Source organism: Mirounga angustirostris, unplaced genomic scaffold (genome assembly GCF_029215605.1).
Source record: "Mirounga angustirostris isolate CCGP_5_RB_7025 unplaced genomic scaffold, mMirAng1.0.hap1 SCAF_10, whole genome shotgun sequence".
Lineage (NCBI taxonomy): Eukaryota > Metazoa > Chordata > Mammalia > Carnivora > Phocidae > Mirounga > Mirounga angustirostris.
The window spans coordinates 102483154-102501210 of record NW_026991718.1 but is presented as its reverse complement, the minus strand read 5'-3'; the positions used below and the strand labels follow the sequence as shown (position 1 = coordinate 102501210).

General features: G+C 39.6%; 1 long non-coding RNA gene across 2 annotated transcripts in view; it reads left to right on the top strand.

Annotated features, from left to right (window-relative positions):
* LOC135361786 (uncharacterized) overlaps nt 1-18057 on the top strand; it is a 574061-nt gene that overhangs the window by 29904 nt on the left and 526100 nt on the right. For both annotated transcript variants that reach the window (XR_010405776.1, XR_010405775.1), the window contains exon 2: nt 1680-1752. This is a non-coding gene — a long non-coding RNA (uncharacterized LOC135361786). The remainder of the gene's footprint in view (nt 1-1679; nt 1753-18057) is intronic.

Here is an 18057-nt window from a genome sequence, read left to right as displayed (position 1 = left end):
CCAGATTCATCTTTTGGCATCTGATCTTCTGACTTACCAGACCCTCTTAAAAACCTTGCACAGCTTCAATTTGCTGACAGCAGTGGTTTCATATGTGGTCCCCAAATGAAATCTTATCCAGAAACTCCAGTATGTCAACTAGATAAAAGCAGGCTGTTCTGGTCACACAGGAGAGTACACTGGATCATTGCCCATTCTGTCTTCACAACACCCAGAACTCAGCAGAAGAGAATTTGAATAAGTGCCAACTTCCTGAGCCTCATCGTCATGGCCCTTTGAAATTTCCTCTCAACTTTTTCCATCTTATTTCCCATTAGTGCTAACTATGTCTCCTACAGTTGAGTCTGAGGGAACTGTTATTTCCATACACTCCCATTCTGTGTCCTTTACTCATCTGAATAAAATTCTCTTCTGTTTAGAGTGCCTTCCCTTTGTCTCCATACGTCCAATTCCTATCTTTGAAGACCCACCTCAAAAGCTCCCTCAGTGGAGAGTTCTTCCCTGATCCATCCCCCTTACTTCTTTTTTTTTTAAATTTTATTTTATTATGTTATGTTAATCACCATACATTACATCATTAGTTTTTGATGTAGTGTTCCATGATTCATTGTTTGCATATAACACCCACTGCTCCATTCAATACATGCCCTCTTTAATACCCATCACCGGGTTGACCCATCCCCCCAACCCCCTCCCCTCTAGAACCCTCAGTTTGTTTCTCAGAGTCCATAGTCTCTCATGGTTCGTCTCCCCCTCCAATTTCCCCCCCTTCATTTTTCCCTTACTACTATCTTCTTTTTTTTTTTTAACATATAATTTATTATTTGTTTCAGAGGTACAGGTCTGTGATTCAACTGTCTTACACAATTCACAGCATTCACCATAGCACATACCCTCTCCTATGTCTATCACCCCGCCACCCCAATCCCTCCCACCCCCCACCATTCCAGCAACCCTCAGTTTGTTTCCTGAGATTAAGAATTCCTCATATCAATGAGATGATATGATACATGTCTTTCTCTGATTGACTTATGCTAAGCGAAATAAGTCATCCCCCTTACTTCTTTTTTATAAATTTTTTTAAAGATTTTATTTATTTATTTGCGAGAGAGACAATGAGAGACAGAGAGCATGAGAGGGAGGAGGGTCAGAGGGAGAAGCAGACTCCCTGCCGAGCAGGGAGCCCAATGAGGGACTCGATCCCGGGACTCCAGGATCATGACCTGAGCCGAAGGCAGTCGCTTAACCAACTGAGCCACCCAGGTGCCCCATCCCCCTTACTTCTAAGTAATTTCTTTTCTCCTTAATCCATTATTGCCCATTATCTGGGTCTCTCTTAGGCACACATCACTTTGTTTTTTATTAGAATAACTTAGTGTCTGTTTTCTCTCTCCTTGTAGTCTCCGAAGTCCTGAAATTGGGATAATAGATTGATTTGCCCCCTTATTCTTCCTTGGGGGCTGGGACACACCTTGAGCTTGTGATTTACAGTTATTTGCTGAATGAATATCTGCTTTGTGAGCAACTTGAAGGGAGGGAGGAAGGCTTCATCGTTATCATGTATTTCTCATGATGCACAGTACAGTGCTGGGCTTAGTGCAGACCTTGTATTGAATCTATAAAACTGGCAGGCATTTTGTTTTACTTTGGAACTATAATATATATTCTTATCTTTTCAGATACTTTTTGCAAGCCATGATGGGAGACCCCGTGGAGAGCCACAGAAGGACAGTTTTTTCATCCAGCATGGAGGTGAGGGGAACAGTATTAATGTTGCCATTTTGTTCATGGTACTCACAGGCTGAAAAAGGTAAGATGCCTTTCAGAGAATTAGGGGCAGAATCTTAAAATGCCTTTCTTTGTTATGCCTCTTCCATCCTAGGTCATCTTTCCAGTAAGTATTTCATGGCATGTTACCTTTGAGGTCATTTATTGCATGTCACTGTCTTTAGGGCAGACCTTCTGAAGAGGTCTGGAAAGAATCTAAACTAATGGTTTGGAACTTTTATAGTTATGCATCTCTAGCTAGGTGTATAAGTGGTTTGAGTTGAAAGAGCCTGGAGTTCTGTGGCAGTAAGCTTCTGGTAAGGGCAGTGGGAAGTCTGAAGGAATAAATTAAAGTACCAGATGCCCTTTATACTGCTCAACTTCTCAGCATGAGTCAGTCCCAACTTCCCAGCTTGGGTCACAAGTTTATCTTCTCTAAGGGCTGTGAAAGCAGCCACAGTGGCAGGGGATGATGGATGGAGTTGTTCTGAGAAAGGGTGTGCATGGAAGTTCTGTTGGGATCTTACAATTCCCCAGGAAGTTTCAAGAATTTCTTAAAGTCTAAATTCAATAAATGAAGAAAAAGGGGGGGTTCACACAATCCATTAGACTAAACTGTATACATTTCAGTACATATAGGAAAAGTTTGATTGTAAGAGTGAAATAATAAGAGGAAAGGTTTTGTGACTGCTACTTCTGAAAATTAAAAAGAAAGTATTATAATTAATTATTTAATTTAAGTGTTTAATTAAATGCAAGTTACAGTTCCTCATTTATATATCTTTCTTTTAATGGCTTAAATCTCTTAAAGCACACAGGCTTAGACATATGCCTGTTCTCAACTGTTCCTTATCTCTCTTTAAGTTGGAGTTGCCCCGAGTTTTCCATTGATAAGAAAATCAGGTGTTTTTCAATAATAACTCATTATCTCTTGAAAATGAAAATAATGTGTATATTTCCTGAATGAATGATTGGACATTTTAGTGTCATTTCTTTGGTTACAATATTCATAGTAATCATGTATTAAATGCTGGCCCATTCATAGACATTAATCATCCGAGAATGCTTAAAAAGACCCAGGAAATAAAATAACAATCTTGATTTGAGGTGGAATTCAAGGATCTCTTAACACATAGAAGTTATGCACTTTAGCTTCTTTTGGCTTTTGACTCGGTGAAGGTGAAGGTGCAATAGACTTCAGTCATCCCAAATTCGGGTTCACTGGACACCAGCCACCGCCACCATGCCGCCTAAGTTTGACCCCAACGAGATCAAAGTCATGTACCTGAGGTGCACCAGTGGGGAAGTCAGAGCCACTTCTGTTTTGGCCCCAAAGATCGGCCCCCTGAGTCTGTCTCCAAACAAGGTGGTGATGACATCACCAAGGCAGCCAGTGATTGGAAGACTCTGAGGATTCCAGTGAAGCTGACCACTCAGAACAGACAGGCCCAGATTGAAGTGGTACCTTCTGCCTTTGCCCTGATTATCAAAACCCTCAAGGAACTGCCAACAGACAGAAAGTAGCAGAAAGACATTAAGCACAGTGGAAATTTCACTTTTGATGAGATTGCTAACATTGACCAACAGTTGTGGTACCAATCTTTAGCCGGAGAACTCTCTGGAACCATTAAAGAGATCCTGGGGACTGCCCAATCTGTAGGCTGCAATGTTGATTACCACCACCCTCATGACATCATAGATGACATCAATAATGGTACAGTGGAGTGCCCAGCCAGTTAAGAACTACAAAAGAAAATATTTCAATAAAGAATCATTTGACAACCAAAAAAAAAAAAAGGATGCATTTCACATAGAATGAAATTACAGTATTTATCTTAAGCACTGAATATGCAATATAAAACAGGACTTAAGGACACTGTTTTAGAATCTTATTGCTTGGTTTAAATTCCAGCTTCTCCACTAATATAGCTATGTTAACTTCTCTGTACCTGAATTTCTTCATCTGAAAATGGTAGTAAGTATAGAACTTGTCCATATCAGTCCTCTTTTACTATAATAATGGTGTGTAACAAATAGCTGTCCCCAAATCTCAGTGGCTTATAAACATAAATATTTTTTCTCCTCCAGGGGTTTGTAAATCAACTGTGCAACTCTGTTCTAGCTGACAGTTGGGTTCAGATTGCCTCCACAGGTGCCAGGCTGAAAGAGAAGTGGTTCTCTAAGTGGGATGTCAGGAACACAAAAGAATGAGCCAAACCATTTAGCAATTTCAGTCAGACCCTCTGCTTGCATACATTCACATTTCAGTTGTCAAACAAGTCATATGGCCAAGTTCAACACTGAGGGGGTGGATAATTATACTTTTCCCATGGAAAGAGGAAGGCAGAGTGAGTAGTTGTTGAACAATAATTCCTACCTCACTACCTTAGGGTTGTTGTGAGTGATGACTGATATAATATTGTATAGCTCTTAGCACATTTACTTGTTACACAGTAAAAGATCAATATGCATTCTTTATTATTATTTCTTATAAAAATGGTGTCATAAATTTAAAGAGAGCAGAGAACAAAGGAACTTCTGGAAACTCATGTGGACCTTACTGAGATTCGTGTTCCAACTTGCCCTGAGTCTCTCCTTTATTGCCCTACTTCTACTCCTGTTAGAACCTGAAAGACTGTTAGCAATATGAGAACAGAGAGAAGTTTCCATCTCTCTCTTCCTCATCTAGGCTTGTGGTTAGTTGACCACTGACTACTTCCATAATGGTCCAAAAGTGTCACAAAATCTATTTTCTTGGAGCCTATGGTAGTGAGTTGTAAATCTTGGGAAGTGCATAACTTCTGTTAATTTCCTCCCTCCCCCCATCCTTCCTTTCTTCCTTCCTTCCTCTTTCTATCTTTTATTTCTTTAACAAGAAAACAAAATAGAATGTTCATTAGGCGAATGGATTGGATTTCAGTACCTACTATAACCACAAACTCTTATAGTGAATTTGTCTTTGCGTCTTGGAAGCAGATATCGAGGCAGAGTTTGAGATGCAAGATGTTTATTAAGATTAACACCTGTGGGGGCACCTGGCTGGCTCAGTCAGTACAGCATGTGACTTCTGATGTTAGGGTCAAGAGTTTGAGCCCATGTTGCATGTGGAGTCTATTTAAAAAAAGGGGGGGGGAAGATTAATGCCTGTGAAAGGAAGGTCTAGGGAGTACTACTGGGATAAAGAAGTTAAACCATGGTGCAGGTCTGACAAAGCCTCAGGCAACCAGGCATGAACTCTAGAGCTGCAATAACCTTCCAGAGCTCTCCTGAGTTGGGTCAAGAGGACCACTCCTTTAAATTTCTTCATAGATCAGTCATTTGATGTGGGCTGACCCAAGAAAGTGTGTGGCTTAGGCTTGGGGACTCTGTGGCTGAGGCAGACCCTGAAGGGGCTGGTAGCTGGAGCCTGTGTGTAGAAGGCACATCCACAGGCGAATAGCAAGCCCTCCCTGAAGAGAGGTCTGTGTGGTGCATCTCCAGGTCAACCACAAGAACCTAGCTCTTTGTACTCATTTCATAAATGTTTATTATTATTATTATTATTATTATTGCTAGTTATCAATATTTATGTATATGTACAGTTTTGCTATCTCATCCCTTTTATTGCCTACCCTCACTGCCCCCCAATGGCCTATCCACCCCACCACACCCACCCAGCTTGGCATAAGCTTTAGGAGAGAGTCATGATGGTAGCAAGACCCATCAGGCTCCTTTGGCTTTGGGCTCTTGAGAATACTTTGGATCCTGTGTTCATTCTTGAGTTTCCAACTCAGCTCATCTAACTTCAAGCAGGGAAATGGAGGAGATTACTGTAGAACTCCAGTGTGGATTTGTATCCAAAGTTTATTAGGAATGATACCATGAAATCTCTAAGATACGCCTCTACCGTCCTAGGCAGAAGAGACTTAAACAGAACTGGACTCATAATCTTATAGAACAATGGATTGTTGGAATAGAAGAAAAATACAAATCTATGTATTCACCTTCCTCCTGTTACAGTTGAGGAAACTGATGCATAGAGAGCCATGACTTGTTCAAGCTCACCCAACTCCTTAGTAGCAAATAATCAGACCAGAGGCTTTTCATGTAATCGTACAGTGTTTAGATAGCATTGGGGCTTAAAAATTTGAGTCAGAGTTGGAGTTGGACAACTTTGCTCAAATCCTGGCTTACACACTTTTAAGCCATGTGATTATGCGCAAATAATTTAACCTCTATGAGTCTCAATTTCCTCATTTTTAAGAGGCCACTTCACAAGGTAATTGTGAGCATTAAATTAGAAATGGATGAAAAGAGTTTAGCTGGTACAATGATGATTTCATTCACAGATATGTATTCTGTCTTTAGGAAGACATGATAGGGAGCATGTCTGTTATCTCTACTACAATGATGCAGTGGCATGCAAAATTAAACATTTATGGCTCACTCATCTAGGCTCAGCCAAGATTGGTAAGCCAAGCCACCTCTGCTGATTTTGGCTGGAGACTCACGCACATGTCTGTATGTTAGCTGGATGTTGGCTAATCTGGGATGACCTTTGCTGGGTCAGCTGCAAATACTCAGCTCTTCTCATATCTTTCATCCTCCAGCAGGCTAGCTTGGGCTTGCTGAGTGATGGTACAGGCTCAAGAAAGTAGGTGGAGATACTCAAGGCATTTTAAGGTTTAGGTTTGGAATTTGTACACCATCGTTTCACTTCTTTCTTTTGGCTAAAACAAGTCATGAGGCCATTCCTAGAATCGGAGGGGGATACTACAAAGTTTCGTGGTAGAACTAAAAGGGGCAGGGGCAGGGAAGACCATGCTCTTGATGGGAGGAGCCCCAAAATCACATGGTAATAGGTGTGGCTATCAAGAGGGGTGGAGATCATTAAGGAAATCAATTTAGCTTTAGGAGACACTTTATAATAAGCCTCAAATCACCCTATTGGATATAGGGTCCATGATGACTCCATTCCATACTGAATTCTGCTTATGAAGGAGGATTCTTTATAGTGAGATTCCTTTATATGTGAGTAAAATAATCCTTCCCTTACCATTATCCAGGGCTGACACCCCACCTCAAAGGACCACTTCTTCCTCCTTTTGCTTCCTTTATCCCCAGCTCCATTGGAATAAAGAGGCTTTGATCTGGAAATGACCATCACAATCTCCTTCATTTTATAGGTGAGGAACCTAGACTCCAGAGGGTTTTAGTAATTTGCCCAAGGCTATTCAATTACTTAGAAGAGATCCAAGACTGGCATCCACATGGTCTGATAATCAGACTCAGGTTCTCTACACTCTTCCATCCCATCTAAGTTTTTCTGCCCAGACTCTCTTTAGATTTAGGAGTGTGAGGGAATATCAGAAAGAACTCACTGCCTGTCACTGCAACATTATCTTTTTGTTCCTTTAATTTGGACAGCTTTCATTCTTTAAATCACTTATTATAAGGCACATGCTCCAGGGAGGAAGGAATCATTCTATTTGATTATAAACATCTTAGTTATTAATTAATACTTCAGCAGGGAATAATGAGGCGTGTGTGTGTATGTGTGTATATGCAGTAAAAAGAGTTAAGGGGATTATTGGTAAAATAGAAATTATAGGCAGAAAGAAGTTTCTATCTAGACTGTAGGGCTTCTTAAACTTTAAAGTACACATGAATTTCCTGGGAATCTTGTTAAAATGAAGATTCTAATCCAGTAGGTCTGAGGCAGGGCCTGAGATGCTACATTGCTAGCAAACTCCTAGTGATTGATACTGCTGGTTCAGGGCTCCCTGAATAGCAAAAGTCTAAAATATTGCTTTCTAATAGAACTTTCGGCAATGATGGAAATATTCTATACCTATACCCTCCAACACACTAGACACTAGCCATGTGTGGTTATTCAGCACTTTCAAGGCACCTAGTGCAACTGAGGACATAAATTTTCAATTGTTTAATTTTAATTAGGTAAATATGGCTAGTGGCAAACATATTGGTCTAGAGAACAGGATCCATGTTCTATTTAGCTCTGAATCACTAGGACATAACCCAGGACATGGTGGTTCTAAATATATATTTATTGTCATGTGAAAGGAGCATGTTGGTGAGGCAGGCACCTGGAGTGGCATGGAAGACATTTCAAATCTATTTCACTTCCTTTTTCTTAGGAACTGTATTTTGGTAGTATGGTATAGTGGATAAGACCACAGAGTCTAGAGCTCACCTGCCTGCACTTTATTAACTGCCATTTATAACTGTTGTTTATTAACTTTACCATCTCGATCCCTTCTGCCTCAATTTCCTCATCTGTAAAATGGGAATACATAGTGTGTTTCTTATAGGATTGTGTATATTCATGGAATGATTTAATATTTGTGAAGTTCTTAGAAGAGCTCCTGGAGCATACCAAGTTCTCTCATGTACACATAGACTTAACAAGGCGGAACCCCACCTGGATAAAGCCCTTATGTATCTTTGCATTCTTTCCACCTCTCAGAAAAGCTGAGGAACTACTTGAGCTTCAAGTTCTTTGGGGGAAGGGTTTTTTTTTCCACATTGCTGATGCTGTTTGGGACAATTCAACCTTGTGGTGTTGTTAATCCAGAAGCATTGAACCTAACCCCTCATTTCTAAATGGAGCCAATTCACCAAAGCGTCTGGTGTGAGGGGAGAAGTGAAGTGCTAAAACAATGAGGTCAACCTTCTGATGAAACAGGGTAATGATAGCTGGCCCCATAGAGGATACGATTGCTAGGAAATTCTGCACCCATGTTTATATAAAACCAAGCAGGAAATGTTTGCCAATGGAATAAATAAAGGAGCCTTCTGGTTACATAATGGTTCATTGTGCCCCAGTTTGAGGCTATTTTGGAATTGTTGCTTGGTTTAGGTTTGAATTTTGGAGCTCAGGTTACCTGTCTCCTCTTTTGTTTGCTCTTGATATGTGAAGCATCATTCTTCTCCAGCTCCCTAACAGCCTGAGTTAAAGCTGGACCAGAACATGGCTTCATCATTTTGGTGGGAGACAGCCCTCATGAGCTACTTTGCTTCTGAAGCTCTGACCTAGAAATAGATTTAGAATGGGGCAGGGGTGATGAGGTGGGGGTGATGGGGCTCAAAGTCAGTTGTCCCATGTGACTAGAGAAAGGACAAGCTCTAACATTACTAAAAACATGTTTGTTGAGATCCTACTATGTGCCAAGCATTATGCTAGGCACAGTCTTAGGCTCCCACAACAAGCTTGCAAGGTAGGCAATTAATGATCCACTGATGTGAAATGGTTTTAAGTAACATGTTCTAGCTCAGAAGCTAGGATGAGTTAGCCCCTAGGTCTCTGCCTTTTCCCTCTGTTATATTGCCTTTCCTAGACTAGAAATTAAAGCAGATATTTCAACTCTGTTGCTTAAGTGCTCCTGTGTAACCCAGGAAAACAAAGTGTACTCTCACCTGGGGGAAAAAAAATACCTAGTTGTAAAAATATCAAAGAAAATCCTCTTGATTCAATAAATTTTAATTTGTATGGATGAATGAATTTATTATAGCATATTTTGAACTTACCACTGCTCTGAAAGAGAGTTTACTTCTCTTGACCCCACTATACATTTTGTGAAAGCATTTACTGAGTGCCTGTTGGATGCACTGGCTACATGTAAGTCATAGGAGGTAACTACAGCAAAGTGCATTGTCCTAACATGGTTCTGACAGACTGGGGAGCTTGGTGAAACCCATTTTACTGTCTTGGGCCTCAATTTGCTTAAGCATAACGTGTTGGTGTTCAAGAGCCCTCTGAAATTCTAGGGTATAGTGGATCTGGATGAGAGTTTAAGCCCTCATAGAGGAAAACTCTTCCTTCTAGCCTCTTATCTCCTGGGGAGTCTCCTATAGTTCATTCAGAAATTCTAGAAAAGTCAAGAAAACATACCCATGAGGCTGTTCTCCAACTACCCCTGAGGATCCAATAAGACTCATGGAGAACTAGAGGGAAAAGCAGAAATGGAAGCTGTGGTGGTATTTGACATTTCCTGTGCATTTGCTACATCTCCAGGATGCTGTAAGTATGTTACTTGGACTGCATTTACTCATACAGTCAATCAGTCCAATGATTTAGAGCCATGTGTGAGGCATGTGAGTGAATACAGAAGTTGAAATGATGGACAAGGGTTTGTGAATGGGTGGGGAAGGAAGGCTTAAGTCTGGGTGGCTGGCTTTCTTTGTGATTTGAGGTTCATACCTCAAATGGTGGCCCTGAATTTCTGATAAGGAGGGCCAAAGACCTGGAATTCAGGTAGAAAAGGGTATATGGAATTTGCCTGGAAGCTTCCTTTGCTCGGCACACACATTGGTTTTGCTTAGTTTATATGTTTTTTTGGTTGGGGGTTGTCTTTTGATAGAGATTATAGGGCCTGTCCCCGACTCACAAAGCAGTTCCTTGGTGTTCCCACTTGGTTCCCAGGTGATTTTCTGTATACTGGGGGCCAAGTCTGAAACTGCATCATTGAAGACTCATTTCTTAGTGCTCTGCCTCTTCCCTGCCAGCATGCTTTCTCTAAATTTACTTTTTCTTGAGGATTAATTTACATTCCATGAAATGCACAGATCTTAAGTATACAGTTTGTGTTTTGACAAAAACATACCCCCATGGGTCCACCACCACAATCAAGATTTAGAACATTTTCACTTCATCAGAAAGTCCCTTTCTGCTCCTTTCCAGTCAATCCCTCCCCCTTTGCCCACCCCAGGTAATAGCAGTTCTGATTTTTATCACTATAGATTAGTTTTACCTGTTCTAGAACCTCATGTGAATGGAACCAAACAGTACATACTCTTTTGAGCTGGCTTCTTTCATGTAGTATATTGGTTTTCAGATTTATCCATAGAAACTTGTGTGCAAGGAGTTCTTTTTTACTCCTGAGTAGTAGTCCATTGTAAAATATACCACAACTTATAAAACCTCTCCTTGCTGATAGACATTTAGATTGTCTCTAATTTGGGGCATTATAAATAAAGCCAGTAGGAAAGTTCATATAAGAGTCTTTTATAGGCATATGCACTTATTTCTCCTGTATAGTGCCAGGCTCATTCCAAAACATTCATACTCCCCACCCCTCATTGAAATATTTTCCCATTTGTTTTTAGAACTTCACTTTAGGGGTTGAAATTTCAAATACTGTTTCAGTCAAGCAACTGAGGCTCAGATGACAAGCTTGTGTGTATCTGGGGAACCTAGCCTCAGGATGTTCACACCTGCAGACATTTTGTAGTGTGAAGTGCTGGATTTGATGTCCCATGATCCCTACTGTAGACTTCTAGGTGCCTATCTTTGAAGAAACTGGCTCTATATTGGGGTCACAGCAAAGAAAGGGTTTGGGAAACCCTGGGGTGGCAGCCCAGAAACATCAGGCGCTTAGCTCCCATTGCCTTTTTAAGAAGACATGTTTCTTATTGTAAATATTATAATCCAACCTCCCAGAATAATCCCACATAATGTCATCTCTGGGAAAAGCTGATAAGTGGTGAGAACTTAAGGCCTTCCATCTGTTGGGAATCAGAGCTGGTAGACACACAGAAGTTTTCTTCTACCTTATATGATTGGACCTTCCCTTCATTCACTTTCTTTTTGCTTTCTGGTCCTGCGCTCGCCAAAGATGAGGGTTGGTATGCTGCTTCCTTCAGCCCTGCCCTATGTGGCATTTGTCTTGCAACTTTCCCATGCTTGTTTCAACAGGGAAAAAAAAAGCAAAGAGATTGACATATAGCTGCCCTGAGGCTAGATTGTCACTGAAATAGATTTCTCCAAATAAAAATAAGGGCCATTTTTGCTCGCAAGGGCTTGCAATGAAACAGAGTTAATAAAAACTGCATGGGAAACTCACATTGCAGCTATAAAAAAATTAAAAAACAGAATTCTTAGCTAAAGTCAGCAGTGATTGTTGGCTCAGGGTAGGAATTAGGGAGGAAAACATTCTGAAACTCATTGAAAGTGAAGAGGGAAGATTTATTACCCTTTATCCATTTGTTTAACCCTTCAGAAGTAAATCTAGAGTCACGCTTGCTTAGAAAGTGATTAAGTCCTGGGTTTTTAAGAGCAGGACACACCATTTTCTCCTTAGGGATGAGCTATTAAATAGAAAACAGGACTACTTAACTTAAAAACAAAACAAACAAAAACAAACCTCCAAAACAAAGAGTTGATAAAAATCATTGATGAAAACATTCTCAGCTTTATTCTTCCTCCTCCATCAGCCTGGTGTGGATGTATCAGATGTCTCTGAGGTCAAAGATAGTATATTATTCTGGGCTGAAGGGCAGGGACACCTCTCATCACTCTCTAATCCTCAAACTCTGACGTCATCATCTGGAATATCTCCTGGAACCCTGGAGAAATGGTTTGTTTCTAGAGCACCCCATTGAGCAAGGGTCTTCCTTTTGAGAATGGAGCATCCAGGATCCTTCCAGCCCCAGTGTGAGGTGCCACTAGACCATCAGGAGATGGTGATTGATTATCTGAGAAATTCACCATCTTTCTGCATTTAGAAAGCCACTACCCTAATGGAGAACCTGGGGCCTCTATTAATTCCCACTTAGGACTACCAACATGAAAAATCACTACATCTAAGACAAGTGGGCTTTTAGCTCCTTGTTGCTATGGGGGAATTTATAAGAATATTTAGAAGTGACTCAGGGTCCTTTCTTTCTCTCCCCTTCAAACCTATAAACTCTGGTCCCAAATTTCACAGGTTTTTGCTAATTAGTGCCACCACTGTGGAAATGGGGGCTGTTCTGCAAACAAGCTGCAACAAATGGGATTTTTATTACTGGTGGAAAAGTCTGGGGAATAATTAGCAGATCCATGGAGATCCCCTGACTCCGGGCATCTGCATGGTAATGGCCAACCCTGGAGATCACTCAGGGAAATGGGGTCGGACTTTCCACCTTAGGGCACATTTATATTGTCAGTTACAGCCTTCAAACTGTAGTTGGACAAATGTGGGAAAATATTTTGTGAAATGCTAGACAAATGAACCTGATGTTGACCAATCTCAACTAGGAAAACTGGCTCTGCTTTGCTAAGTGCTGTACAGCAGCCAAGACTTGCAAATGAAATATTTTGATATCTTGTTAAACTTGAGTCCCCAGAGAAGAGTGCACACACACACCCACACACACATGGTTGACTAGGGTCCCCCCAAGGTGGCTGGCTGGAGAAGATAACAGAAATGACAGACTCATGGGGCCAGAATAGAACCTGGAGGTTGTCTGGTCCAGAGGCTCATAACCCATGAATCCTTGGAAAGAATACAGGGGATCTGAGAACTTAGATGGGAAAACAACTACATTTTTGTTTTCACTAATCTCTAATTAAAATGTACTATTTCATTCCATTTCAAATGTGAGCATTGAACCACAGGGACATCACCTGTACCCATGATTTTGACACAGTAGAAATCACAGCTGTCTTCAGATCACATTACAGTGTCGCAGATTATCTCAAGATATCATTTATGGTCATCACTTATTTGAAATTATAGTAATTATTAGATTTACTGCTAGATAATATTATTAAAGAAAATATATAACTATATCACACATGTAAAATTATTTTGAATACTGTATTTTATGTAATTTGATTTCTTGTATTTTTTTTACCACTTAAAAATATTATTTTAAGAAGAGGTCATAGGCTTCATCAGACTATTAAAGAGGTCCACAATACAAGTTTTAAGAATGCTTCCTTGCCCAATCTCTTCTACTTACAACTGAAAAAAATGGAGGCAATTTGGTGAGTGGCAGAGAGAAAGCCAGAGCCCACAGTGCTATCTCTAGTCTGTTCCTACCATTCTAGGAGTCTTTCTAGGAGTCTGCAGGAGAGGACAGTACCCTTCCTAAAAACAATACCAAATACTTCCTTAAAACCATGTTTTAGTTTTTTCTTTTTAGTTTTTTTTTATGTTATATCACCATACATTACATCATTAGTTTTTCATGTAGTGTTCCATGATTCATTGTTTGCGTATAACACTCAGTGCTCCGTTCAGTACGTGCCCTCTTTAATACCCATCACCAGGCTAACCCATTCCCCCATGCCCCTCCCCTCTAGAACCCTCAGTTTGTTTCTCAGAATCCATAGTCTCTCATGGTTTGTCTCCTCCTCTGATTTCCTCCCCTTCATTTTTCCCTTTCTGCTATCTTCTTCTTCTTCTTTTCTTTTTAACATAAGCATAGGAATCAAGGATGATAAATAATTCCTGAGGCTAATCTTAGCCAGGGAATTTGTTTTCAAATTCAAATATACTCTTCTTTCATTTTAGAGTGTGGACATTGCCAGGTTAGGTACATGTCATTATTTGAAAAGATTAACACAGAGGCACAATGACGTAGGTTCTATTTAAACAGTCCCACAGAATACATTATATGTTATTTTCTGCATTCCTAACAGCAATTTTATCCCCTGAATATTTCAGGGGAATTGAAATGAGAATTTTAATCTATGAACAACACTTTAACTGTGAGCAATGGAAAGCTAGGTGTCAGGCCAATCTAGGTTGGAATGAGTATGGATAATTTGGATTATCAACTTCATATATTATCTAGAATGAGATGCATTAATGATACACATATGTGTATGTGTCCCCACTAGGAGGAAAAATAAGAAGCACATTCATTTCGGGAAACCAATGGCTCTCACGAAAGTGTTAACTGATTCTACATCCCTGGTGTGAAGATGAAGTAAGAAATTCAAATGAATTCTTATTCTGTCTCACAGTTCAGTTAGAGGCAGATTTTCTTCAAGCAACTGACCCTGACACTTTCTGGTCTTCTAAATTTCATAATTAATGGAATTATAAAACATTAGCATGGAAATATGTATATATATATAATTGAATTCAGTAGTTCTCAGAACTTTAGATTCTCAATCATTATCTTTTTTCCCCTTCTTTAGCAATTTATCAGATATGACAACTATGTGAATATATCCATCTTTTTTGGCTTCATTTTTTTGTTTTAACTTTTCATTTTGGAATAATTTCAGACTTATAAAAGAGATACAAATATAATATAAATAATTTCAGTGTGCCCTCATCCAGGCCCCCCAAATGTTAATATCTTTTATAACCAACACAATGATCAAAATCAGTAAATTAATATTGATACTACCCCATTGTCTAAATGTAGACCTTATTTACATTTTACCAATTATCCCACTTATGTCCTTCTTCAGGTCCTAAATGCAGTGTAAGGTTTTTTGTTGTATTTAGTTTTCATCCCCACTCATTCTCCTCTGAAACATTTCCTTAGTCTTTCTTTGCTTTTAGTGACCTTGAAATTTAAAGAGGTTTGGCTAGTTATTTTGTACAAGTTTCCTCAGTTTGGGTTTGTCTGTTTTCTTGTGGTTCTATTCAGGTTATGCACTTTTAATGGGAATACCAAAGAAGTATTTTATGTCCCTCTCAGTGCACTGTATCGGAAGGTACATGGTGTTATTATCTCATTACTGATGTTGTCAACTTTGATCACGTGGTTTGATTGGTGTCTGTCATGTTTCTCCACCATAAAATCACAAATTTTCTTACTGTAATTGCTAACTATTCTGTGGGGAATTACTTTGAGACTATGAAAAAGTCCTGTTTCTCATCATACTTTCACCTACTAATTTTAATTGATTCCTGCCTGAAACAACTATTAGGTTTATATGAGAAGGAAGCAAGTTCATTCTAGAGAAATCCAAATTGTCCTTAATTAAACATGAGGTCCAAAATGCCCATTTCTAGAGATATAGATTGTTTTCTGTAATTGCTCACTCATTGTCTCACTGAATTCCTTTCTCTTGCTATTTGCCCAAAGTTATAAATGCCATGATAATGTGACAGTTACGAATGTGCACATCATGTAAATGTACTTGAAAGACGGGTGTGTTAATTCCTAAAGGTTCTTATTGGATTTCAAGTATTTAAAAACAGAAAAAGTGCAATGTAGATTCTTTTGTTCACAAATGTAATCTGATCACATCCCATGGGTACAGCAGAGCATAATTGTTTATGCCTTCAAGGCCACAGACACCTACTAAGTACACACAATATTGAAGGAAACCCTCCCTGTTACTTAAGTGTAAAAAACATAAGCTTCAGACTGTACCCTAGTACCTACCAAAGTGTGCTGGAGCCTCAAGGAGAGAGAAGGAGGATTGTGATTGGGAAATTTCTTGCATTAACATTTGGCCATCCACTTCAATTATTTTTCTTTCTTTCTTTCTTTCTTTCTTTCTTTCTTTCTTTCTTTCTTTCTTTCTTTCTTTCTTTCTTGCTTGCTTGCTTTCTTGCTTTCTTGCTTGCTTTCTTGCTTTCTTGCTTTCTTGCTGTCTTTCTTTCTACTTTCTTCCTTTCTCTCTCTCTCTCTCTCTCTATTTATTTATAAAGATTTTATTTATTTGAGAGAGAGAGATGACAACCATGAGTAGGGGTGGAGGGGCAGAGGGAGATGGAGAAGCAGACTCTACACTGAGCGGGGAGCCCAATCCTAGGACTCCGAGATCATGATCTGAGCCCAGGGCAGATGCTTAACTGACTGAGCCACCCAGGTGCCCCCGCTTCAATTATTTTTATAGCGCAAATCTAGGTATATATAAGTAAGCAGACAAATAAAACTGCCTCAGAATTTCACTCACTGCTTTGGGATGAAATATAAGACTGAGATATATCTGGGCCTCCACCAAAGAGAAAAGGGTCTTGCCTACTTGTTCTTGGAATGCATGGGCCAGCTGGCAAAAAGACTCCACTATAGAGAAATCCTTAAAAATGTTAATGACAATCAGCTTCCCACAAGACTGATTTTTCTCAGGGCCAGCTCTTTTAAAAGTATGGATATACCAAATAGAAATGGTATAGACAGGATCATTTTTCTTTTTCAAGATGTCAAACAAAACAATTTCATAAACCTAATGAGATTACTTGGTTTCACCCTCACTTCATCAGAAGCCATCCCTGTTTGTAAGTTCTTCCATTCTTAGAAAACTCAAGTGGTGGAAATGTAACACCTCTCTCATCTGTCACCAGTTTTGACTGTCAAAATTCCTTCCTGATGTCTATCTGAGGAACTGCATCAATAAAAACCTAATCTTTTAAAATCTCGCCACAATAGTGGGTGCCAAAACTCATTTTTTGACCTGCCCTTACCAACGCTGTAATAAGAGCTTTGGATAAATGTTTGAGAATATGGTTATTAAATGTGTTGTGGACAGTGTTGAGAGAGAACACAATTTCTCAGAGACAGCCTTACTTTGACTTTAAAATTGACTTAACAGCCAAAAGGTCATGACAACTGAGTTTGGGCCAAATCTAGCAAGTTGAAATTAACAGGAATATGTATGTAAGATTGTTCACTTGGATCAGAAATGATGAGCCTGCATAAATACAGACCAAAGAGGAAGAAAATGGACAAAAACAAAATAAAACAAAACTTTGGTTGGGAGTTTTCACTGCAAATAAACCCATGATAGAAATGTGGAATGGCTAGAAATGTAACTTTTCCCACCTCTTCCTTGTGGAGTCCTTGAATGAGAACCTAGTGGCCTGGAAGTGAAGTGGTCTCTAGGGGCCTTGGGCTCAGTACCTAGTGGGCAGATTAGAGCCTGTTAGCATCCGAATTCTTGAGCAAACCCACTGGGCAGATGTTTTCTTGGTCAATGGAATTGTGTGACTGTATATTACGTATGAATTTATACTAAGCTTCAAAACCTGCTGCCTATTTTTTCCTTATGACAATCTTTCAGAAACAAATTTTAAGATAAAATAATAAGAACAAAAACAAGTAGGAAAAAAGAGAAAGAGAGAGAAACAAAATTTGAGGAGGGTTCTGAAAAGAAGTAACTGACCTGTTTGGCCCAAAGAACAAATAGCTTATGTACATGGAAATTACACTTGTATAATGGAAAAAACACCTCAGGGGTTTTGGGTATAGGAAATTTAATTGAATGCTATCAAAGTAGAGAGATACATACAGAATTTTTCATCAAATCAACACTTGCAGGGGTGTCTGGGTGGCTCAGTCATTAAGCGTCTGCCTTTGGCTCAGGTCATGATTCCAGGGTCCTGGGGTCCAGCCCTGCATTGGGCTCCCTGCTCTGCGGGAAGCCTGCTTCTCCCTCTGCCACTCCCCCTGCTTGTGTTTCCTCTCTCACTATGTCTTTCTCTGTCAAATAAATAAATAAAATCTTTTAAAAAATCAACACTTGCAAATAGTCTTTCGAATCTTAATCTTTTGTCAGTGCCAAAGAAATGATGCCTCTTTTTGAGAAAAACAGAATCTAAATATAAGATCAATTTA